We start from the raw sequence: 22,960 nt of genomic DNA on the forward strand, positions 1-22,960 counted from the left end.
TCTTCCTGTCTGCTGGGTGCTCTTCATCCGAGGGGAAAGCTCTTCTGGTCTGATTCCTCACAGCTTCTCGCGCAGCCTGCATCCCAGGCCACGTGCAGTTTTTATTTCAATCTGTTAGTCATTGTCAGCGTAGCTACCTCCTGTTGTCATCTTATTTCTTTAAGATCTTCCCGGAATAGAATCTACAGCTTTGTGATTTTGTCTAGTTTATGGATGATAAGCATTGGAAATCGGTTGAATTATTGTTTGCATTCCTTTGGTTTCAGACTTCGCCTTAGAAGCCCTTCCGGTCCTCCTTCTGGGTTTCCCCGGCCTGGCGAGGGGCCCCTTCCCTACTGTATCAGGTAGCCAGAGGCAATTAGGCTGCCCAAGGACAGGACGGCAGGGCCGTGACACTCATCGCATGCCACAGCTCTGGGACAGCTCTGTGTAAACACACGTTACCAGCCAGCCCAGGCTGCTGTCAGAGATTCGAGTCACCATGCGCCTGTCATTCCTTCAGACGGAGGTCCTGTTAGGTCACGATAAACAGTCGCAAGATTTATGGCTTCCCATAAATCTTGCGACTGTTTATCGTGACCTAACAGGACCTCCGTCTGCTCTGCTGGTGGGAATGTGAATTGGTACAGCCACTATGGAGAACAGTATGGAGGTTCCTTAAAAAACTACAAATAGAACTACCATACGACCCAGCAATCCCACTACTGGGCATATACCCTGAGAAAACCATAATTCTAAAAGAGTCATGTACCAAAATGTTCATTGCAGCTCTATTTACAATAGCCAGGAGATGGAAACAACCTAAGTGTCCATCATCGGATGAATGGATAAAGAAGATGTGGCACATGTATACGATCGAATATTACTCAGCCATAAAAAGAAACGAAATTGAGCTCTTTGTAATGAGGTGGATGGCCCTAGAGTCTGTCATACAGAGTGTAAGTCAGAAAGAGAAAGACAAATACCGTACGCTAACACATATATATGGAATCTAAGAAAAAAAAAATGTCATGAAGAACCTAGGGGTAAGACGGGAATAAAGACACAGACCTACTAGAGAATGGACTTGAGGACACAGGGAGGGGGAAGGGTAAGCTGGGACGAAGTGAGAGGGTGGCATGGACATATATACACTACCAAACGTAAAACAGGTAGCTAGTGGGAAGCAGCCGCATAGCACAGGGAGATCAGCTCGGTGCTTTGTGACCACCTCGAGGGGTGGGATAGGGAGGGTGGGAGGGAGGGAGACACAAGAGGGAAGAGATATGGGGATATATGTATTTGTATGGCTGATTTACTTTGTTATAGAGCAGAAACTAACACACCATTGTAAAGCAATTATACTCCAATAAAGATGCAAAAAAAGAAAAAAAAAAAAAAGATTTATGGCTTCCCAAAGAGGAAAACAGTTCCCTAGACTATTGCTGAAATCCCTATCGGGATGCTGGACCCGCTCCTTGCCATCATCATGAAACAAGATCACTCATCGAATGTGTTCTTATATCTTGAAGCAAAGAGTGTTGGGTATTTTCTAAAGCGTAGTGATAATAAATGGGGCTGTTTTCCTTATTTCCTTTGCCTTACTTGTTGGTTTGAGTCCAGAAGCCTTTGCTCAATTTAGTCCAAAGTCTTCATAAATAGACCTTTTCCCCTTGAACTGTATTACTCACACAAGCTCACTGAGGGATTCTGCACTTTTATTTTGAAGTTGAAGTGGTCAGGGCGCATCTGTTTTTAATGGAGAGAGAGGGTGTGTCTCAGGTCGATATCAAGATGTCTGCCAACCTTAGCAGAATTGAAAGCGTTAATATAGTGTCCCCTATGTGTATGCTTGGGCAGTGAAGCCTGTTCATGGGCTATGCCCCCAGGATAAGGAACTATTTATGTATGAATGATATTAAAGTAGCTCTTGCACTCAGCGGGGAGAAGGCTAATTAGGTAACCTGTTCGAGAAAAGCTTTTTAAAATTTGGATTGTGGTACAATGTTAACATTAATTTGAAGCCTAAACTCCCATTCTTCAAGGTAGTAATTCTAAAGTAATGATAAATTAGAGACAAATAATAGGAATACACATTTTCCTAGGGCCATTCAAATTTAACAGTGAAGATTGTCATTTGAATAAACATGGTCCCAAAATCCTACATGTTTTCTCTACACGTATCTAAACTTTACCTGATTGTTTGGAAATGTCCATTTGGGGTTGATATTTTCTCCTCTCAACCAGATCTTTGGTATCTTGTGAACAGGGCAGTGTATCTGGCTGTGAGGTTAAAAATTCTGTAGCAAGCCAGTTCATCAGCAACAGAGATTGAAGGACAAAAGCCCATCTGAAAGAAGTCTTTGGAAAATCACAGTCCCAGGGTCTCTGTAACATGAACTGGGTTCCCAGGCAACAACACCCTTTCCTGATTTCTTCGCTAATACCCATGGGAGCAATTGATTTCACTCTAGTCTTAGTCGGCTTGAACTATCCCAAACCCAAGAAAAAGATGTTATTTGAATCTGGGGTCTTTTATTAATAAGATTAATTGGCATAAAATTTAATAATTGAGAAATGATACCAAAAAGGAAGATAAAGTAGGGGGTTCTAATGAGAAACAGATCCTCATCCCCAAGGAAATAAATGTGACTGCAGATGTAGCTTAATACAAAGAAAAGGAAAAATGTGTAGCTGCTGCACTTAGTGGCAAGCTCCTTCCTAGGGCTACAGACTGGCTTCCAATTCTGTTTCCCCTATTATCTCCAACTCGGAAAAATTCTGCTTTTGGAGTTGAAATTCTCCACGCTTTGTCTTACCCTAAGGGAATGCATTCAGTTTTTCTGGAAGTTTTTATTTTGTGAAAGCTAACTCTCTTTTGCTTTTATCTAGGCAATGATGTATTTTAACAAACACAGGGCTGGTGGCAGTCCCAGCAACAATTAGTCCAGTCTCTGCATTGCCCCATGTGGGGATGGGAAACACCAGCTCACTCCCACTGGCATCTGTATCCTTGTTCATGTTTTATCTTTTCTGGCGTGCCTTTCCTTCTTTTTGTTTCTCTGACTCTGACCAATCGTAGGGTCAGCCTGAGTTCCATTTGTTCCATGAAGTCTTTCTGAAGGATTCTGGTCCCTTTTATCTCCCTTTCCTTTAGTGCTGATTGACACTGACTCATGATTTAGCCCGTGGTTATAGACCGTCTTCTATTTCTGTCTCTCTCTTGTCCGACATATGTTAGCCTTCATCTCATCAGCTAGACTAAAAGGTTGCTTGAGAGACCAAAGACCGCATCTCCCATGAAGGCCTCTTCCTAAAAGCAAGCATGATGCTGGACATGTGATAGTGCACGATGTGCTACATCTCCACATGTGGGTTTGCTGGGATTGAGGAAGTAGGAGAAGATCCTTCTTGAGAGAGAGCCCTGCCCCCCAAAGAATTTACTTGAAAATATTACTTAGCATAGTGTTAATAGAGTATAAGAAATGACAGCCTTCTCTTATAATAAATTCATAAGAAAGGTGTCACAAGTTAATGATTGTTTACTTATTGTGAGAATTCTTAAGGCCAGTTTTTTCAGACAGAATGTTCCTGACATCATAGTTTGAGCGAAGTATCTGACAAATGTTGCTTTTCCATAATCTCTTGGGACACTCAAACTGAGTCATATTAGCACTTTACAGATTGTTTTTCCACGTGTGGAAAAAATTCAGTTATACCTGCGTTTTAAAAATATCACAAAAGTTTTTATAATGCCATTTTCTCGACTGGAACAGACACCATATTGTGCTAAAGCTGCTTTTCTAGGAATGATCCTCACATTTCTGGGGTAAGATGGATGAATTGTTTTAGGGAGGTGCACCAGTGGGCATTTTAGATTTTAATAAGAATACATGTTAGCATGTAGTAGAAAGTATACAGCAGGCATATCAAACCTTGATTCACGGATATTATTGCTGAGGATGTACATACTGTGAACCGGGGTATTTGTGTGTTGGTGCGTACAAAGACAGAGCAAAAATCGTAAATTTAGTAGAAGAGATCACGTAGGGAAAACACAGCTTTAAACCATGAAGAGGGAAGAGAAGAGCTTATTAGCACTCATGCTAACAGGGTGCTTTTGCCCCCATCGCCTTCCAGACATTTCTTTTTTTTTTTTCTCATAAAGGAAATTGTTTATTTAGATAAAATCAAATGGGAGGGTCAAAGAATTATCTGTTGAATGTAAAACCATATGGGAAAAACTATACACAATCAATACTGACTATACTCCCTAGCTCCTCTGTATCATGTAATCTACTGTTCATCCCTTCTGGCGTTTTTTTTTTTTTTTTATTTCAGTTATTCTGCATCTCTGTTTGGCTCTTCTCTGTATTCTGTGACTCTCTGTTAGATACTTCCAACTTCTCACTCTGTTCATCCATTCTTCTCCCAAGTTCTTTGAGCATCTTTATGATCATTACCTTGAACTCGTCATCAGGTAGATTGCTTGTCTCTATTGTACTTAGTTCTTCTTCTGGGGAATTTATCTTGTTCCTTTCTTTGGAACATATTCCTCTGTCTCCTCATTTTGCCTTATTTGCTATATTTACTTCTATGTATTTGGTAGGTTGGTTACAGTTCCCAACTTGGGGAATTGGCCTTTTGTAGGAGACGTCCTCTCTGACCCAGCAGCACACTCCCCTCTGGTCACCGGAGCTATATGCTCTAGGGTGCATTTCTAATGAGAGCCTTCTGCGTGAGGCCCCCAGGCTGCTTACTACAAGTTGAACACAGCCTAAAGCCACTGATGACCCAGATGTCCACTGGGCAGTATGACTCAAAGGGTTTGAAACCTTGGTGCCACCACACTCTGATGTGTCCTGTGAAATATATCACAAACAATCTGCTAATGAGAAGAATTTATTGTACTGAAATGGACAGGATTTTCTCTTAGCTACAAACTAAAGCAGATCCTATGGCATCTCTATAAATGCCATTACCTTCACTTGCATTGCAGTACTTTTACTGGAGTAGGAGAGAAAAGATGGGGAATTACAGAAGAGAGCCGGAACTGAAACTGCCTCTATATCTGGGTCTAATCTTGGGTTTGTGTCATACTTGGGGCCATTGCTTATTCTATGTGACCATCACTCTTGTTTGTAAATTGAACTATAGTTGATTTACAATATTGTGTTTGTTTCAGGTGTACAGAATGGTGGTTTGTTTGTTTTGCAGATTATATTCTGTTATAGGTTATTACAGGGTATTGAGTATAATTCCCTGTGTTATACAGTAAATCTTGTTGCTTAACTATTTTATGTATGGTAGTTTGTATCTATTAATCCAATATTCCTAATTTGTCCTCTCCCCCTTTGGTAACCATAAGTTTGTTTTCTATGTCTGTGAGTCTGTTCCTGTTTTATATGTAGATTTATTTGTATTATGTTTTAGATTGCACATCTAAGTGATACCATATAGTATAGTATTCTCTAGGTCTATCCATGTTGCTGTAAATGGCAATATTTCATTCTGTTTTATGGCTTAGTAATATTCCAGTGTATATATAAAACACAGCTTCTTTTTTTTCTTTTTTTGAGATTAAGTTTGTTTTTTAAATTAATTTTTCATTTTTTAACATCTTTATTAGAGTGTAAGTGCTTTACAATGGTGTGTCAGTTTCTGCTTTGTAACAAAGTGAACCAGTTATACATATACATATGTCCCCATATCTCTTCCCTCTTGCATCTCCCTCCCTCCCACCCTCTCTATGCCACCCCTCTAGGAAAAACAGCTTCTTAAAGCAATCATCTGTTGATGATGGCACTTGGGTTTCTTCCATGTCTTAGCTATTGTAAATAGTGCTGCTGTGAACATTGGGGTGCAAGTATCTTTTTGAATTAGAGCTTTCATTTTCTGGATATATATACCAGGAGTAGGATTGCTGGATCAGATCGTAGTTCTATTTTTAGTTTTCTAAGGAAACTCCATACTATTTTCCATAGTGGTTGCACCAATTTACATTCCCATCAACAGTGTATGAGGCTTCCTTTTTCTCCGCATCCTCTCTAGCATTTATTATTTGTAGATTTTTGATAATGGCCATTCTGACTGGTGTGAGGTGATATCTCATTGTGGTTTTGATTTGCATTTCTCTAATTATTAGCAATAATGAGCACCTTTTCATGTGCCTGTTAGCTACTGCATGTCTTCTTTGGAAAAATGTATATTCAGGTCTTCTGCTCATGTTTTGATTGGGTTGTTTGTTTTTTGATTTTGAGCTGTATGAGCTATTTACATAATTTGGATATTAACCCCTTGTTGGTCACATCTTTTGCGGATATTTTCTCCCATTCCATAGGTTGTCTTTTCATTTTATTGATCACTTCTTTTGCTGTGCAAAAGTTTTAAGTTTGATTAGGTCCCATTTGTTTATTTTTGCATTTACTTCTTTTGCCTGGGATACTGATCTAAGAAAATATTTCTATAATTTATGTCAGAACATTTTGCCTATGTTCTCTTCTAGGAGTTTTATGGTGTCATGTCTCACATCTAGATCTTTAAACCATTTTGAGTTTATTTTTGTATACAGTGAGCAGATGTTCTAATTTCATTGTTTTACATGTAGCTGTCCAGCTTTCCCAGCACCATTTGTCGAAGAGACTATCTCTTCTCCATTGTGTATTCTTGCCTCATTTTGAAGATTAATTGGCTGGGTTTATTTCTGGGATCTCTATTCTGTTCCATAGATCTCTGTGTCTGTTTTTGAGCCAGTACCATTCTGTTTTGATTACTGTTGCTTTATAGTATAGTCTGAAGTCTGGGAGGGTTGTACCTCCAGCATTGTTCTTTTTTCTCAGGATTGCTTTGGCAATTCTGGGTCTTTGTGGTTCCATATAATTTTTTGGGGCGGATGTATGAATATTTTATTAAAAAAATTTTTTTAACATCTTTAGTTCCATATAATTTGGGGGATTTATTTGTTCTAGTTCTGTGGAAAATGTCATGGGTATTTTGATAGGGATTGCATTAAATCTGTAGATTGCTTTGGGTAGTATGGCCATTTTAACAGTATTTTTTATTCCAATCCAAGAGCATGGGATATCTTTCCATTTTGGGGGATCCATCTTCAATTTCCTTTATTAATGTTTTAGAGTTTTCAGCATATAGATCTTTCACCTCTTTGGTTAAGTTATTCCCAGGTTTTTTGTGTGTTTTTTTAAACTTTTCTCTTTCTATATTTCTTTATAAGCATATAGAAATCTAGCAGATTTCTCTATGTTAAACTTGTATCCTGCTACCTTGCTGAATTCATTTATTAGTTCTAATAGTTTTTGTGTGGCAACTTCTTGGGTCCTTGACCTGGCCATCATTCTAAAGCATCTTATCATAAACTCTACCTCTTCCTCAGCTATGTCTGGAAGTATGGCATATTTCTATGCTTCAAACCAAAATGTATTTTTAAAAGTTGACTGCAGCTAAACCCCATCTTTGACTTTTTTCCAATGGTCATAAAATTGGGAAAATTAAAGGAGTATCCCTTGTTCTTTCTAAGTATCACTTTGGATGGCTAAGATTTAAGATGTTGATAAAGAGCAAGACACCTGGAAAGTGACCTGGCCACTATTAACACAGCAGCCATCCTTTCCAAGCTACAGAATTCAGTGGCCATTTTACTGGAGACTAGAGACCACAGACTGATTTAGTTGTTTGCTGGACCTGGGAAATATCCTTTCAGAATAGCTATATGAGGAATTGCTCTAATGAGAACACTGGTAGAAATGGGAATGTCTTTAATGGGGATTCTAAACTCTCAGCTCCACCAGGGAGTTGCCACATCTTATTCATGGAGGAATCCTTGGTACTTAATGCAGAGCATGGCCTATGGATGTATATAGTTATTGTTACTCATAATTTTTATAATTTTTCATTCATACATTTATGAACTAATTATAGTCAATGTCTCCAGAGACTGTTTATGTATTGATAGCGGGTCATGCCACTAATTGAAAAAAGGAAAAAAGGGAAAGAAGAATTTGAGGGGCAGATGAAATCATGACAGTTTATTAACTATTAAAGTTAAACATACTTTTTATTACTGAAAAAAATCTCTAAGCATTAAACAAAAGTTAAGAACACTGTTATGTAATTGTTTCAAGCTGATTTTTCTTCACTGACTTAGTAGATTACAATTATATTCCATAATACCTACTAAAGGAGAACATTTACTCAATATTACAGTAACTTTTTAAGCAAAGCAAAACATTGATTTAGGCTGAAACAAGAATTCTTATCATTCCCATTCACTATGAACACTCCATTAAGCACAATTGGATAATAATGTAGTGTGACCACTGCTGATCTCTAGCTCCCTTTGCCTCTGCATCAAGGCAGTGGTTCCCATGATTACAAATGTGTTCACTGAAATCAAGAATGCTACACAAATGCTAAAACTAACAGTTTTAAAGTTTATGGATCATTAATGTGACTTAATTTGATTTAGTGACTCAAATATTGCAATTATCCTCAGCTAAACCCCTCAGTGGGGGATTTTAAAATAATGTAAAGCAAAATGCTGATTAGAACTGGAATCCAATGTGGGTAATCTTTTTCTTCTCTCCTTTCCATCCTCCCTTCCTTGCTGTCTTCCTTTTCTACTTTGTTCTTTCTATATTTCGGCTGAACTAGACTAAGCGTTACTTACGTGCACAGACTGCTCTGACTTCAACATCAGAGGAAGTGAAAACAATATTTCTGGCTACTGTTCTTAACACAGGAGCTGGGTATATAATGACAAACATTTCTTCTAAGGACAAGCATTCTGCGTTGTGTTTATTAAATTACCTATAAGCTTTAGGTCTTAATTTATATGTATAAAGTTGAAACAGTACAAAGGAAAATCAAAGGAATGTGATTATGAAGATATATTTCAATTTATAAAAGCCAGAAACTGGCCAATGATGTTTGTGTTAAAATTTGCATTATTTACTACTCTATTACCTGAATGAAGTTAATGCATTAGTAATTTAGATTACTAATTTGGATTGCTCTACGACTGTGGATTTTGGGAGTTCTCATTACATATAAAAGCATCCAGCAGTGTTCTTTGCTTAGAGAGTCCAACCTGTGTCTATAAAACTTGGCAAGGTTTTCTTGGTTCACCATAGGGGTTTGAATCAGGTAAGCAGATGGGGATGTTTTTGAATGATAAAGAAGAAAAACCCATTCTGTCATAACGACAATTCTATAATACTTCTGAGGAACAATGTCAATGATCAACACTGGCTATAGAGATGATTATTTGGTCTCTGTGTGTGTATGTGTGTATGCTTTACATTTACAAGGGCATTTAAAAGCTGTGCAGTAGTGACCTGCAAAAATAGAAATATTGAGACCAGTGTGTAAAGTAGTGCTTCTCGCCCCATTGCTGATTCTGGGGCAGCCTGGAAATGCAGACCTTCTAACACAGAATGAGGCACTGGTGGGGCTGACATCTACAGAGATTCTATAGGGATAGTCAGGAAGTTCCTATCCATAGCCTCTACCTCAATGGTTTTCTTTATGTTTGTTCTTTTAAAAATTTAAACAGTAGAATGCTCTTTTCCCTCTTAAATCTTATTCATAACCCCAACACGAAAGCAGATAAGCTGCTTTTGAAATGGTGGTAAGAGCCTTGAACCTCGGCCCTTGAAGCTCTCTCCTATCCAAGGCAAATCAGTTCCTCTCTGAACTCTTGCAGAGGACGGGGAATATAATATGCTCATTATTCATTCATTTGGATTAAGATTCTGAAGGCCTTAGCTACAATGTAAACATCTGGGAGGGCTTTCACATTCTGCCATTACTAATCAGCCATTCCTGCCTTTATTCTCTTTCGTTAGCCAGTAACTAGCAGAGCCCAGAGTGGCTGCAAGAGGAGAAATGAGCTGTAATTTGGAGAGAGATTGAGGAGAAAAGTAAAACATATTAAGTTGTGTCGGAGAGAACATGAAAAGGCTAACACAGTAAGAGGACTTTGAGCAGTTAAGAAACAAGTACACTTGTTATAGGAAAACATTTGTAGGCCAAATGGAGGGAATTATTATGGAAAGAGAGGAAGGTTATGAAATAAGACTGGTACCTGCCTTTACTTTTAGGCATTTCCTAAGCTTGCCAACCTAGTACAGCTTTTGCTCCATTTGGTAAGAGGCCTCATTAAAATGGAAGACTCTCTAAGAGCTTATTTTACCCAGGCAGTGGCCTGGGAGACTAAGAGAGTGCATCAGAAAGGAAGAAAAATGAGCTCAAACTTCCCAATGTAGATCTTGGCTTTCAGGGCACCTTTGGTTTGGAGGTCCACTTGGGAATATTCTGGAGTGCAATTAGATAACTGGTGTCTGAATCCTTTCTAGACCTAGCTCTCTATTCCTAAGGATGCTTCAGAAGCAGAGAGGCAGGCATGCCTTCTGTCTTAAATTTGCCCCAATCTCTGCTGGATCCTCAAATTATTTCCTTAACTTACCACATGAGTTGGATGAAAGTTTTGAAAAGTTACTCTCATTTGCCAAGGGTGATAGTGGAAAGGGGTGATATATATGTAAAGGAATTCAGGGAAGCGACTCTGTAATGAATCAGTGATTGATTTTGCCTGAAATTTATGTATAAATAAAAAAGAACAGCAAATAAAGAGATTGAGAGTTAGAGTGAGATAGTTTCCCCCACAACACCTACTAGATAAACTGTATTTTCCCCCATTTATTTGTAATGCTCATTTGACCATTTGTGATGTTGACACATTTGACCATTTGTGATGTTGACACAATCTCTAGGTGCATCCATTTCACTGATTGTATTTACCTTGAATGCTTCTGTATGTGGTGCCCTCAATGCAGTGTTTGTATGCAACTTCCACATATGGTTTGTGTTCCGGGGGTTTAGTTTAACATACAAGGATGTTTTCCAGCATTACATATCAACTTTCTCTAAATAATTTTTCTGTTCCACTCTCTCTTTCCTCTCCTTCTGGAACCAGAAATACACATCTATTAGACCATTAGACCAGCAGCATTTGTCCTGCTGGTCCTTACAGCTCTGTTCCTTTTTTCCCTAATTTTTTCTCATTTTCAGATAGAATAATTTCTATTTACCAATCACCTCTTTCTCTGTCATTTACATTATGATGTTAAGCCAGCTAGTGAAATTCTATTTCAAATACTATATTTTTCAGTTCTAGAATTTCCATGAATTTATTCCTATAGTTTCTATTTCTATGCTGAGAATTTCTACATTTCCATTTATTGTGAGTATATTTTTCTTTACATCATTGAGCATAATTAAAATAGATATTCTTAAATCCTTCTTTGATAATTCCAGTACCTTAGCTCAGGCTTGGTCTCCATTGATTATCTCTTCTATTGAGAATGGGTAGCATTAATTTGCTTTTAAAAGTAATTTTGAACTGTATCTTGGGAGTTGGGAATGATACGTTGTAGAGACTCTGAGTTCTGTTATATTCCACCAAAGAAGAGAAATATTTCATGTTAATGGATAGAAAGACTCACTATTGTCAAGGAGTCAATTCCTCCCAACTTGATTTATAGATTCAATGCAATCACAATAAAAATCCCTGCAAATTATCTTATGTATCTTGAAAAAACTCATTCTAAAGTTTAAATGAAGAGGCAAAAGACCCAGAACAATGAATACAATGTTGAAGAAAAAGAACAAAATTGTGTGACTGACACTACCTGACTTCAAGACTTACTATAAAGCTACAGTAATCAAGACAGTGTGGTATTGGTGAAAGAACAGACAAATAGATCAGTGGAAGAGAATAGAGAGCTCAGAAATAGACCCACATAGATATAGTCAAGTAATCTTTGACAAAAGAGCAAAGGCAATACAATGGAGCAAAGATAATCTGCTCAAAAAATAGTGTTAGAACAATTGTACAACCACATACAAAAAATACATTTAGACACAGACCTTATACCTGTCACAAAAGTTAATTGAAAATGGATCACAGAGCTAAATATAAAATGCAAAACTATTAAACTCCTAGAAGATAATATAGGATAAAACTAAGATAACTTTGTGTATGGTGATGACTTTTTAGATATAACGCCAAAGGCACAGTCCATGAAAGAAATAACTGATAAGCTAGACTTAATTAAATTTAAAAACTTGTGCTTTGCAAAAAACACTGTTAAGAGATTAAATATACAAGCCACAGACTGGCAGAAAGTATTTCAAAAGGCACATCTGATAAAAGGCTGTAACCCAAAATATACAAAGAATTCTTAAAACTCAACAACAAGAAAACAAGAAACCTGATTTTAAAATGAGCCAAAGACCTTAAAAGACACTTCTCCAAAGAAGATACACAAATAAGCATATGAAAAGATGTTTCACATCATATGTCAATAGGGAAATAAAATTTAAAACAAGGAGTTACCATCCTACACCTACTAGAAAGGCCAATACCAGAACATTGAAATCACCAAATGCTGGCAAGGATGTGGAGTAGAAGGAACTCTCATTGATTGCTGGTGGGAATGCAAAACGTTATTGCCACTTCGGAAGACAGTTTCTTAAAAAACAACTAAACATACGTTTACCATATGATCCAGCAATCATTCTCCTTGTTATTTACCCAAAGGAGTGAAACTTATGTCCACACAACCTGCACACATTGCACCTGCTCATTGGAAAGTGATTCACTTTCCTATCTTTTTGTTTTTGTACTAACCTTGAATCCTACAAAAACTTGCTATAATAACTTTTTAGTTCTGTGAGTTTTTTTTTATTCTTTTGGATTTTCTACATAGATGATCATGTCATCTGTGAACAAAGACAATTTTATTTCTTCCTTCCCAATATGTATACCTTTAGTTTCTTTTTCTTACTACATTAACTAGAACTTCCAGTACAATGTTGAAAAGAAGTGGTGAAAGGGGAAATCCTTGAGTTGTACCTGATCTGAAAGGGAAAACTTCCAATATCTCACCATTAAGTATAATGTTATCTGTAGTTTTTTTGTAGATATTCTTTATCCAGTTGAAGTTCTTCTCTATTCCTAGTTAACTGAGAGTGTTTTGTTTTTTTAATTAGGAACGGGTGTTTGGATTTTGCCACATGCTTTTTCTGCATCTATTGATATAAACTTGTGATTTTTCTCCTTTAGCCTGTTGATGTGATGGATAACGTTAAATGATTTTTAAATGTTGAATAAGCCTTATATACCCAGGATAAATCTCACTTGAACATAGAGTGTAACACTTTTTTACACACTGTTGGATTCAATTTGCTAATATTTTTTGGGAAATTTTCACATATATATGCATGAAGATGTTGGTGTGTAGTTTTCTATTCCTGTAATGTCTTTGTCTAATTTTGGTATTAGGGTCATAGAGTCAGTTAAGTATTCCCTCTGCTTTGAACTTCTGAAAGAGACTGTAGAGAATTGGTACAGTTTCTTGCTTAACTGTTTGTTAGAATTCATCAGTGAATTCACCTGGGCCTGGTATTTTCTGTTTTGAATGGTAATTAATTATTGATTTAATTTTTAAAGTGATATAGGTCTATTCATACTGTTTATTTCTTCTGTATGAATATTGGCAAATGGGGTCTTTGCAGGAACTGGTCCATTTCATCTAGGTTATCCAAATTTGTGGGCACAGAGTTGTTCATAGTATTCCTTTATTATCCCATTAATGTCCATAGGATCAGTAGTGATGGCCCCTCTTTCATTTCTGATATTAGTAGTTTGTGTCTTCTCTCTTTTTTTCTTAGCTAACCACAGTTGGCTAGAGGTTTATTGGTTTTACTGATCTTTAAAAAGAACATGCTTTTGGTTTTATTGATTTTCTCTATTGATTCCCTGTTTTTAATTTCATTGATTTCTGCTCTAATTATTTTTTTCTGCTTACTTTGGATTTAATTTGCTCTTCCTTTTCTAATTTCCTAAGATGAAAACTTAGAGGACTACTTTTAGCGCTTTCTTCTTTTCTAATATACACATTCAAGGCTATGAATTTCCCTCTACTACTTTCACAGCATCTCACAAATTTTGATTTTTTTTTCCATTTTCATTTAGTTTAAAATATCACTAAGTTTCTCTTGAGATTTCTTCTTTGACCCATGAGTTATTTAGAAGTGTGTTGTTTAATCTGTACATACTGTGGGACTTTCCATTTATCTTTCCATTATTAATTTCTAGTTTAATTTCATTGTGGTCTGAGAGAAGACATTGTATGATTTCTATTCTTTTAAATTTGTTGTGTTTTGTGGACCAGAATGAGGTCTATCTCGAATGTTCTCTGTGAGCTTAAGAAGTATATGTATTCTGCTGCTGTTGGATGAAGTAGTCTATAGATGTCAGTTATATCCAGTTGACTGATGGTGTTGTTGAGTTCAACTGTGACTTCACTGATATTCTGCCAAGTGAATCTGTCCATTCCTGAGGGATGAGTGGTGAGGTCTCCAATTATACTAGAAGATTCATCTGTTTCTTTTGCAGTTCTACTAATTTTTGCCTCACGTAGTTTCATGCTCTGCTGTTAGGTGCATACACATTAAGGATTGTAATGTCTTCTTAGTGAGTTGATTCCTTTATTATTATGTTATTCCCTTTATCCCTGATAATTTTCTGCTTTGAAGTCCACTCTGTCTTAAATGAACATACCTATTCCTGCTTCTTTTGATTAGTCCTGGTATGTTATATTTTCCTCCATCCATTTATGTTAAATTTACATGTATCTTTACGTTTAAAGTGGATTACTTTTTTTTTTAACATCTTTGTTAGAGTATAATTGCTTTACAATGGTGTGTCAGTTTCTGCTTTATAACAGAGTGAAGCAATTATACATATGTCCCCATATCTCTTCCCTCTTGCACCTCCCTCCCTCCCACCCTCCCTATCCCACCCATCTAGGTGGTCACAAAGCACCAAGCTAATCTCCCTGTGCTATGCGGCTGCTTCCCACTAGCTATCTATTTTACGTTTGGTAGTGTATATATGTCCATGCCACTCTCTCACTTTGTCCCAGCATTCCCTTCCCATCCCCCTCCCTGTATCCTCAAGTCCATTCTCTAGTAGGTCTGCTGCTTTATTCCCATCTTGCCCCTAGGTTCTTCTGACCATTTTCTTTTTTTTAGATTCCATATATGTGTGTTAGCATTACGGTATTTATTTTTCTCTTTCTGGCTTACTTCACTCTGTATGACAGTCTCTAGGTCCACCTACCTCACTACAAATAACTCAGTTTCGTTCCTTTTTATGGCTGAGTAATATTCCATTTTTATATGTGCCGTATCTTCTTTATCCATTCATCTGTCGATGGACACTTAGGTTGCTTCCATGTCCTGGCTCTTGTAAATAGAGCTGCAATGAACATTGTGGTACGTGACTCTTTTTGAATTATGGTTTTCTCAGGGTATATGCCCAGTAGTGGGATTGCTGGGTCGTATGGTAGTTCTATTTTTAGTTTCTTAAGGAACCTCCATACTGTTCTCCACAGTAGCTGTATCAATTTACCTTCCCACCAACAGTGCAAGAGGGTTCCCTTTTCTCCACACCCTCTCCAGCATTTATTGTTTGTAGATTTTCTGATGATGGCCATTCTGACCAGTGTGAGATGGTATCTCATTGTAGTTTTGATTTGCACTTCTCTAATGATTAATGATATTGAGCATTCTTTCATGTGTTTGTTGGCAATCTGTATATCTTCTTTGGAGAAATGTCTGTTTAGGTCTTCTGCCCATTTTTGGATTGGGTTGTTTGTTTTTTTTGATATTGAGCTGCATGAGTTGCTTGTATGTTTTGGAGATTAATCCTTTGTCAGTTGCTTCATTTGCAAATATTTTCTCCCATTCTGAGGGTTGTCTTTTCGTCTTGTTTATGGTTTCCTTTGCTGTGCAAAAGCTTTTAAGTTTCATTAGAATCCAACAGCACTTTAAAAGGATCATACACTATGATCAAGTGGGGTTTATCCCAGGAATACAAGGATTCTTCAATATATGCAAATCAATTAACGTGATACACCATATTAACAAATTGAAGGAGAAAAACCATGTGATCATCTCAATAGATGCAGAGAAAGCTTTTGACAAAATTCAACACCCATTTATGATAAAAAAACCCTGCAGAAAGTAGGCATAGAGGGAACTTTCCTCAACATAATAAAGGCCATATATGACAAACCCACAGCCAACATTGTCCTCAATGGTGAAAAACTGAAACCATTTCCATTAAGATCAGGAACAAGACAAGGTTGCCCACTCTCAGCACTATTATTCAACATAGTTTTGGAAGTTTTAGCCACAGCAATCAGAGAAGAAAAAGAAATAAAATGAATCCAGATCGGAAAAGAGGAAGTAAAGCTGTGAGTGTTTGCAAATGACATGATACTATACATAGAGAATCCTAAAAATGCCACCAGAAAACTACTAGAGCTAATCAATGAATCTGGTAAAGTAGCAGGGTACAAAATTAATGCACAGAAATCTCTTGCATTCCTATATACTAATGATGAAAAATCTGAAAGTGAAATTAAGAAAACACTCCCATTTACCATTGCAACAAAAAGAATAAAATATCTAGGAATAAACCTACCTAAGGAGACAAAAGACCTGTATGCAGAAAATTATAAGACACTGTTGAAAGAAACTGAAGATCGTACAAATAGATGGAGAGATATACCATGTTCTTGGATTGGAAGAATCAACATTGTGAAAATGACTCTACTACCCAAAGCAATCTACAGATTCAGTGCAATCCCTATCAAACTACTGGCATTTTTCACAGAACTAGAACAAAAAATTTCACAATTTGTACGGAAACACAAAAGACCCCAAATAGCCAAACCAACCTTGAGAAAGAAAAACGGAGCTGGAGGAATCAGGCTCCCTGACTTCAGACTATAGTACAAAGCTACAGTAATCAAGGCAGTATGGTACTGGCACAAAAACAGAAATATAGATCAGTGGAACAGAATAGAAAGCCCACAGATAAACCCGCGCACATATGGTCACCTTATCTTTGATAAAGGAGGCAAGAATATACAGTGGAGAAAAGACAGCCTCTTCAATAAGTGGTGCTGGGAAAACTGGACAGCTACATGTAAAATAATGAAATTAGAACACTCCCTAACACCATACACAAAAATAAACTCAAAATGGATTAAAGACCTAAATGTAAGGCCAGATACCATCAAACTCTTAGAGGAAAACATAGGCAGAACACTTTATGACATAAATCACAGCAAGATCCTTTTTGACCCACCTCCTAGAGAAATGGAAATAAAAACAAAAATAAACAAATGGGACCTAATGAAACTTAAAGTGGATTCCTTGTAGACAATATAGTTCTTGTTTGTTTGTTTGTTTTGATCTACTCTAACAATCTTTCTCTTTCAAGGTACATTTAGATCATTGACTTTCAAACTTTTTTATATAGTTGGATTAATATTTACCATCTTTGTTACTGCTTTCTACTTGCTGTCTTCAGTTTTCTTTTTCCTATTTTTGTGTTCCACTTTATTTCAGCCTTTTATGGTTTTAACTGAGAATTTTATGATTTCATATTCTCTCTTTTCTCAGTGTATTGGTTATACTACTTTTTAAACTTTTAAAATTGCTTACCTAGAGTTTGTAATGTACATTTACAGCTAATGCAAGTCCACTTTCAAAGAACACTATACTGCTTCATGGGTAGTGTATCTTACAACAACAAAATAGTCATAATCCCTCTGTCTTCTCTCATATCTTTGTTGTCATTCCATTTACTTATATATAAGCATACATAAATATACATATATAAATAAATATACACACACACACATTACTGGAAACATTATTTTGAACAAACTGCTATCTTTTAGGTCAATTGAAAAAAACAAAAGCACAAGTTTTTATTTTGCCTTCATTTGTTCCTTCCTTGATGGTATTCCTTCCTTTATGTAGATTTAAGTTTCTGATTTATATTATTTTCCTTTTCACTAAAGAACTTCTTTAACATTTCTTTCATGGCAGTCTATTGACAACAGATTCCATCAGGTTTTGCTGGTCTGAGAAAGTCTTTATTCTCCTCCATTTTTGAAGCATAATTTTACAAGGTACATAATAGTAGGTTGGTTTTCTTTCTCTCAATATTTTAAATATTTCACTTCACTCTCTCCACTCTCTTCTTGTTTGCATGGTTTCTTAGGAAAAGCTGAACATAGTTCTTATCTTTGTTCCTCTGTAAGAGTTTTTTCCCCTCTGGTTTCTCTGTGCTTCCTGGATATATGGTTTGGTGTCTGACATTAATTTGGGGAAATTCTCAGTAATTATTGTTTCAAATATTTTTTCTGTTCTGTTTTCTCATCCTTCTCCTTCTGTTATTCCCATTATGTATATGTTACACCTTTTGTAGTTGTCTCACAGTCCTCGGATATTCTGTTCTTTTTTCCCCCATGTTGTTTTTGCTTTTCAGTTTTCATGGATTCTATTGGTATACCCTCTATCTGAGATCATTTCCTCAACCATGTCCAGTCTACTAATAAGCCCATCAAAGGCATCCTTCATTTCTGTTACAGTGTTTTAAATCTCTGGCATTTCATTTTGGTTCTTTCTTAGGATTTCTATCTCTCTGTTTACATTTCCTATCTGTTCTTGCATGTTGTGTACTTTATCCATTAGGCTCTTAGTCTATTAATCATAGTTGTTTTAAATTCCTTCTCTGATAATTCCAACATCCATGCCATGTCATGTTCAGATACTTGGTCTGTCACTTTAAATCATGTTTTTTGTTTGTTTGTGTTTGCCTCTGGTATGCCTTGTTATATTTTCTTGAGAGCTGGACATTGTGTACCAGGTAAAAGAAACTGCTATAAATAGGTCTTTAGCAATGTGGTAGTAAAGTGTGGGGAGAGGGGAAGTGTTTTATAGTCCTCTGATTAAGTCTCGGTCTTTTAGTGAGCCTACACATCTGACTGAATTTCACAAGTGCTTCTCAGTTTTCTCTCCCTTCCCCCACCCACCACCCCCAGGTAGGGCAGGATGGCCAGAGTAGACTGGAGTTGGGTATTTCCCTTCATTCAAGTCAGGCTCCGATACCCAGATACTAGCAGGTTAGACCCTAGTTAACTAGTTTCCCCTGAGGACAGGTCTTGTGAAGAACAAAGAGCTCTGGCATATTTCAAAATTTTATTCCCCTCTCCTCCTGCTAGAAGCATGAGGGGAAGGGAATTTTTCTCCCACATTTACTGTGGAACCTGGGAGAGCTCCTGGGGGTAAATCGCAAAATATTGTGGGAGTCTCCGTATGACTGGGTTCCCCTGGAGACTTTAATTTTCAGAGTTGTGTACACAGAACCTCCAGCAACTCATCAATTACAGTTGAGGTTTTCTTACCAGCACTGGTTTCTGAGGTGGCTTCCACTTGTGAATCTCTGCTCTGGTAAGCCATGACTCCCTGTATTTGCCTATCTGTCTCTGCAATCTTGAGGGCAGTAGTTTGCCTATGTCCTCCCCTGTCTTGCAGATCTAAGAAAAGCTGTTGATTTTTCAGTATGTTCACCTTTTTTACTTGCTAGGACACAGCGGTGCCTTCCAAGCTCCACAGATGAAGAACCCCTTTTCCTTTTCATTTATAGATTGTTTGGCTATTTGCTTACATTTGGTTTTGCATATGAATTATAGAATAAATTTATTATCTTCTTCAAAAAATTCTGGAAACATGGTTATCTTCATATTAGTAAGTTATTTACAACCAGGGATAGGGACCGTCTCCCCATGTATTCAAATCTATATGTCCTTTTATGGTTTAAAAAAAAGTTCTTAAAAGTCTTGTGTATTATTTGTGAATTCCTAGATTTTATAGTATTTTTTGCAGTATTATGAATACCCTCTTTCATTTATTATATTTTACTTTAATTTTATTTATTTATTTATTCATTCTTGGCTGTGTTGGGTCTTCGCCTCTGTGTGAGGGCTTTTCTCCAGTTGTGGCGAGCGGAGGCCACTCCTCATCGCGGTGCACGGGCCTCTTACCGTCGTGGCCTCTCCCATTGCGGAGCACAAGCTCCAGACGCGCAGGCTCAGTAGTGTGGCTCACGGGCCTAGTTGCTCCGCAGCATGTGGGACCTTCCCAGACCAGGGCTCAAACCCGTGTCCTCTGCATTGGCAGGCAGACTCTCAACCACTGCACCACCAGGGAAGCCCTATTATATTTTACTTTATATTATTGCTTATTAAAGAAATGTTACTGATTTTTAAAAAAATTTTTAATGGGCGTATAAATTACATATAGTAAATTGTATAAATCTTAATATTATGGCTTGATGAATTTTATTTTGTATATAGCCATGTAATTATTGCTGAGGTCAACATAGGAAATCTTTGTAGGATTCCAAGGTCTCTATCATGTCTTGTACCATTTATCTGAGTTTTATACAAGTGGAACCTTACCTTATGTACTCCTTTGTGTCTGCATTCTTTTGTTCGACATTATGCCTTGAGATTTATCTATGATGGTTCATTCTTTCTGATTCTTGAGTGATATATTAGTGTATATACCACAATTTGTTTCTCCATCTTCCTGTTGATGATTGGATTGGTTGATTTGAGTCCATTGAGAGTAAAGTTTCCATGAACATTTTTAGACGTTTTTGATGGACATAAATATTCATGAAAAATGCTTTAGATTTCCATAAGTTGATCTTCTATCTAGTTAACTTTCTTGAATGTTCAGTTTTATAATTTTTGAATCTGTTCTTTTTTAAAATTATTAAAAAGTCTGAAAGTAAATAACAGGAAGGAACTCTTCTGATCCTTAAGCTTCCTACTTATTTTTCTTTCTTGAAAAGATTCATCACGTCCTCTAGTACTTTGTTAATTAACAGTAGTAAAATTGGGTATCTAGGTAGTATTCCCAACCTGAAAGGATCATATCTAAAGTTTCTCCAATGGAGTTAATGTATTAACATTATGAATAGGCACTGAAGTTTCTAAATTATTTTTCTCAAACTATTGATGTAATGACATGATTTTTCTTTCTTTTTTTCCATCTGCAGAAATGTATTCATGGATTTTCTGATGAAAATTATATTTGAATTCTTAGGATCATGATGTCTTCTTTTAATACAATGTGAAATTGAGATAGCTAATGTTATATGGAGGATATTTACAGCTCTGTTTCATGTAGCGTGCACCGAAAGTTTTCTTTTCTTCTTTTTTCTCCACTTTCCCCCCCCTCTTTTCCTTTTCCTGTGTTGAAAAAGTTATGCTAGCCTCATAAAGTGAGCCAAACAAATTTATCTTTTTTTTTTTTTTTTCCCCAATTGTCTGGATCAACTTGTAAGAATTACTTGGTTGCTGAAAGCTTGGTAGAATTTACCTCTGTAAGTGTGTGGGTTCAGGGAAGTATCTTTGATTACAATATCAATTTTTTAAATGCTCATTTGTCTCTCCATGTCCTATTTTTTTAGGGTATCCAAAAATTCATCAGTTTTTATATAGATTTTTTTCTAATTTACACATACACAGCTTTTTAAATAGCACTTTAAAATTGTTCTCTTTTCACTTTGTATTTTTTTGTAACTGCTTTTTTCACACTCTTTTACTTTCTCTCTCTGTTCTCCATTGGGGGATGTGTTCTGTCCTTACCATTATTATTTTATATGTGTGTGTGTGTGTGTGTGTGTGTGTGTGTGTGTGTGTGTGTGTGTGAGTTAGCTCTATTGCCTTTCCCCAAAACTTCTTGAAATAAATGCTTAGTTCATTTGTTCCCAGCCTTTCTTGCTTTCTGATACATGTATTTAAAGCTATGTTTTTTCCTCTAAATATTGTGTTAGCTCTAAATATTGTTAATGCTGACATGTACTGTTTATTTTTTACCTTACAATATCCCTTCTCATTACTAATTATTCTAAGGGTTATGAAGTAATATATTATTTGCTTTCTAAAATTTGATTTTTAGCAATGTTTTTCTTAGTATTTTCTAGTTTTATTGCATTATGATCAGAAAACATCTGTAAGATGTTGACTGTTTAGATTTTTTAGACTGACTTTGCAGAAGAAACAAATGCAAATGTTCCATGTGCCCTCATAGAGGATAGTATTCTCTCTCTCATGTATAGGTATTTCTGTATAGCTAACAACTCAAGCATATAAATTGCATTATTCAGTTAAATGGATCAAGAGAATATCAAGAAATCTGTACGTTTACTTATTCTTTATCTGCTTTATCTATTAATTTCTAAAAGAGGTATATTAAAAGTCTTCATTTTCTATCAGTTGTCACTTTATATAATGAGGCTATGTTGAGGATTATATTCTTTACTGTTTTCACCTACATCATACTGAATTGTGATAATTTTTGACCTGATCTTATTTTGACAGGATTTAAGATTGCTATCACAACTTCTGGTCCATAATATTTTCTGTGTAACTTTTCAATTATTTAGACTCTTTTCTTTTGCTCTAAATGTGTCTCTTACAGAAAATGTTATTTTTTTCAAATGGAGACTCTGACTTTAATTGGTGAGCTTGTTTATTGGTGTTATATTAGGATTTATTTTCATACTATTATTTAATAATTTCTATTTTATTTTTTTCTTTCTATTTTCCATTGGATAGATCAGGCTTCTTTTGGTTGGTTTAAAATTTTACCTATGTATTCTGTTAAAAAAATTTTATTTAGTAACCTGGTTATCTGTTTCTATGGTGCTTGCCTTAACGTACAAAGAATACTTACATTTACTTATCCTTAATGATTTTTGTAAAACTCTTATTATGTAAATTTCCATCAAGTTAAAAACAGAAAATAATATAATAAAACCAATGTACCACCATCCTCCTTCATCTATTAGCAACACACTGGCAATATTGTTGTATCTCTAACATCCTCATGCCCACCACACTTTGACTCCCAAGATTGTTTTGAAGCAAATCGAAGGTTTCATGTCATTTTACCCATGAAATTTTAGAACTTATCTCTAAAAGATAAGAACTCAAAAAACATAACCACAGGGCTTCCCAAGTGG

This window comes from Phocoena phocoena, chromosome 16 (assembly GCF_963924675.1).
Source record: "Phocoena phocoena chromosome 16, mPhoPho1.1, whole genome shotgun sequence".
Classification (NCBI taxonomy): Eukaryota; Metazoa; Chordata; class Mammalia; order Artiodactyla; family Phocoenidae; genus Phocoena; species Phocoena phocoena.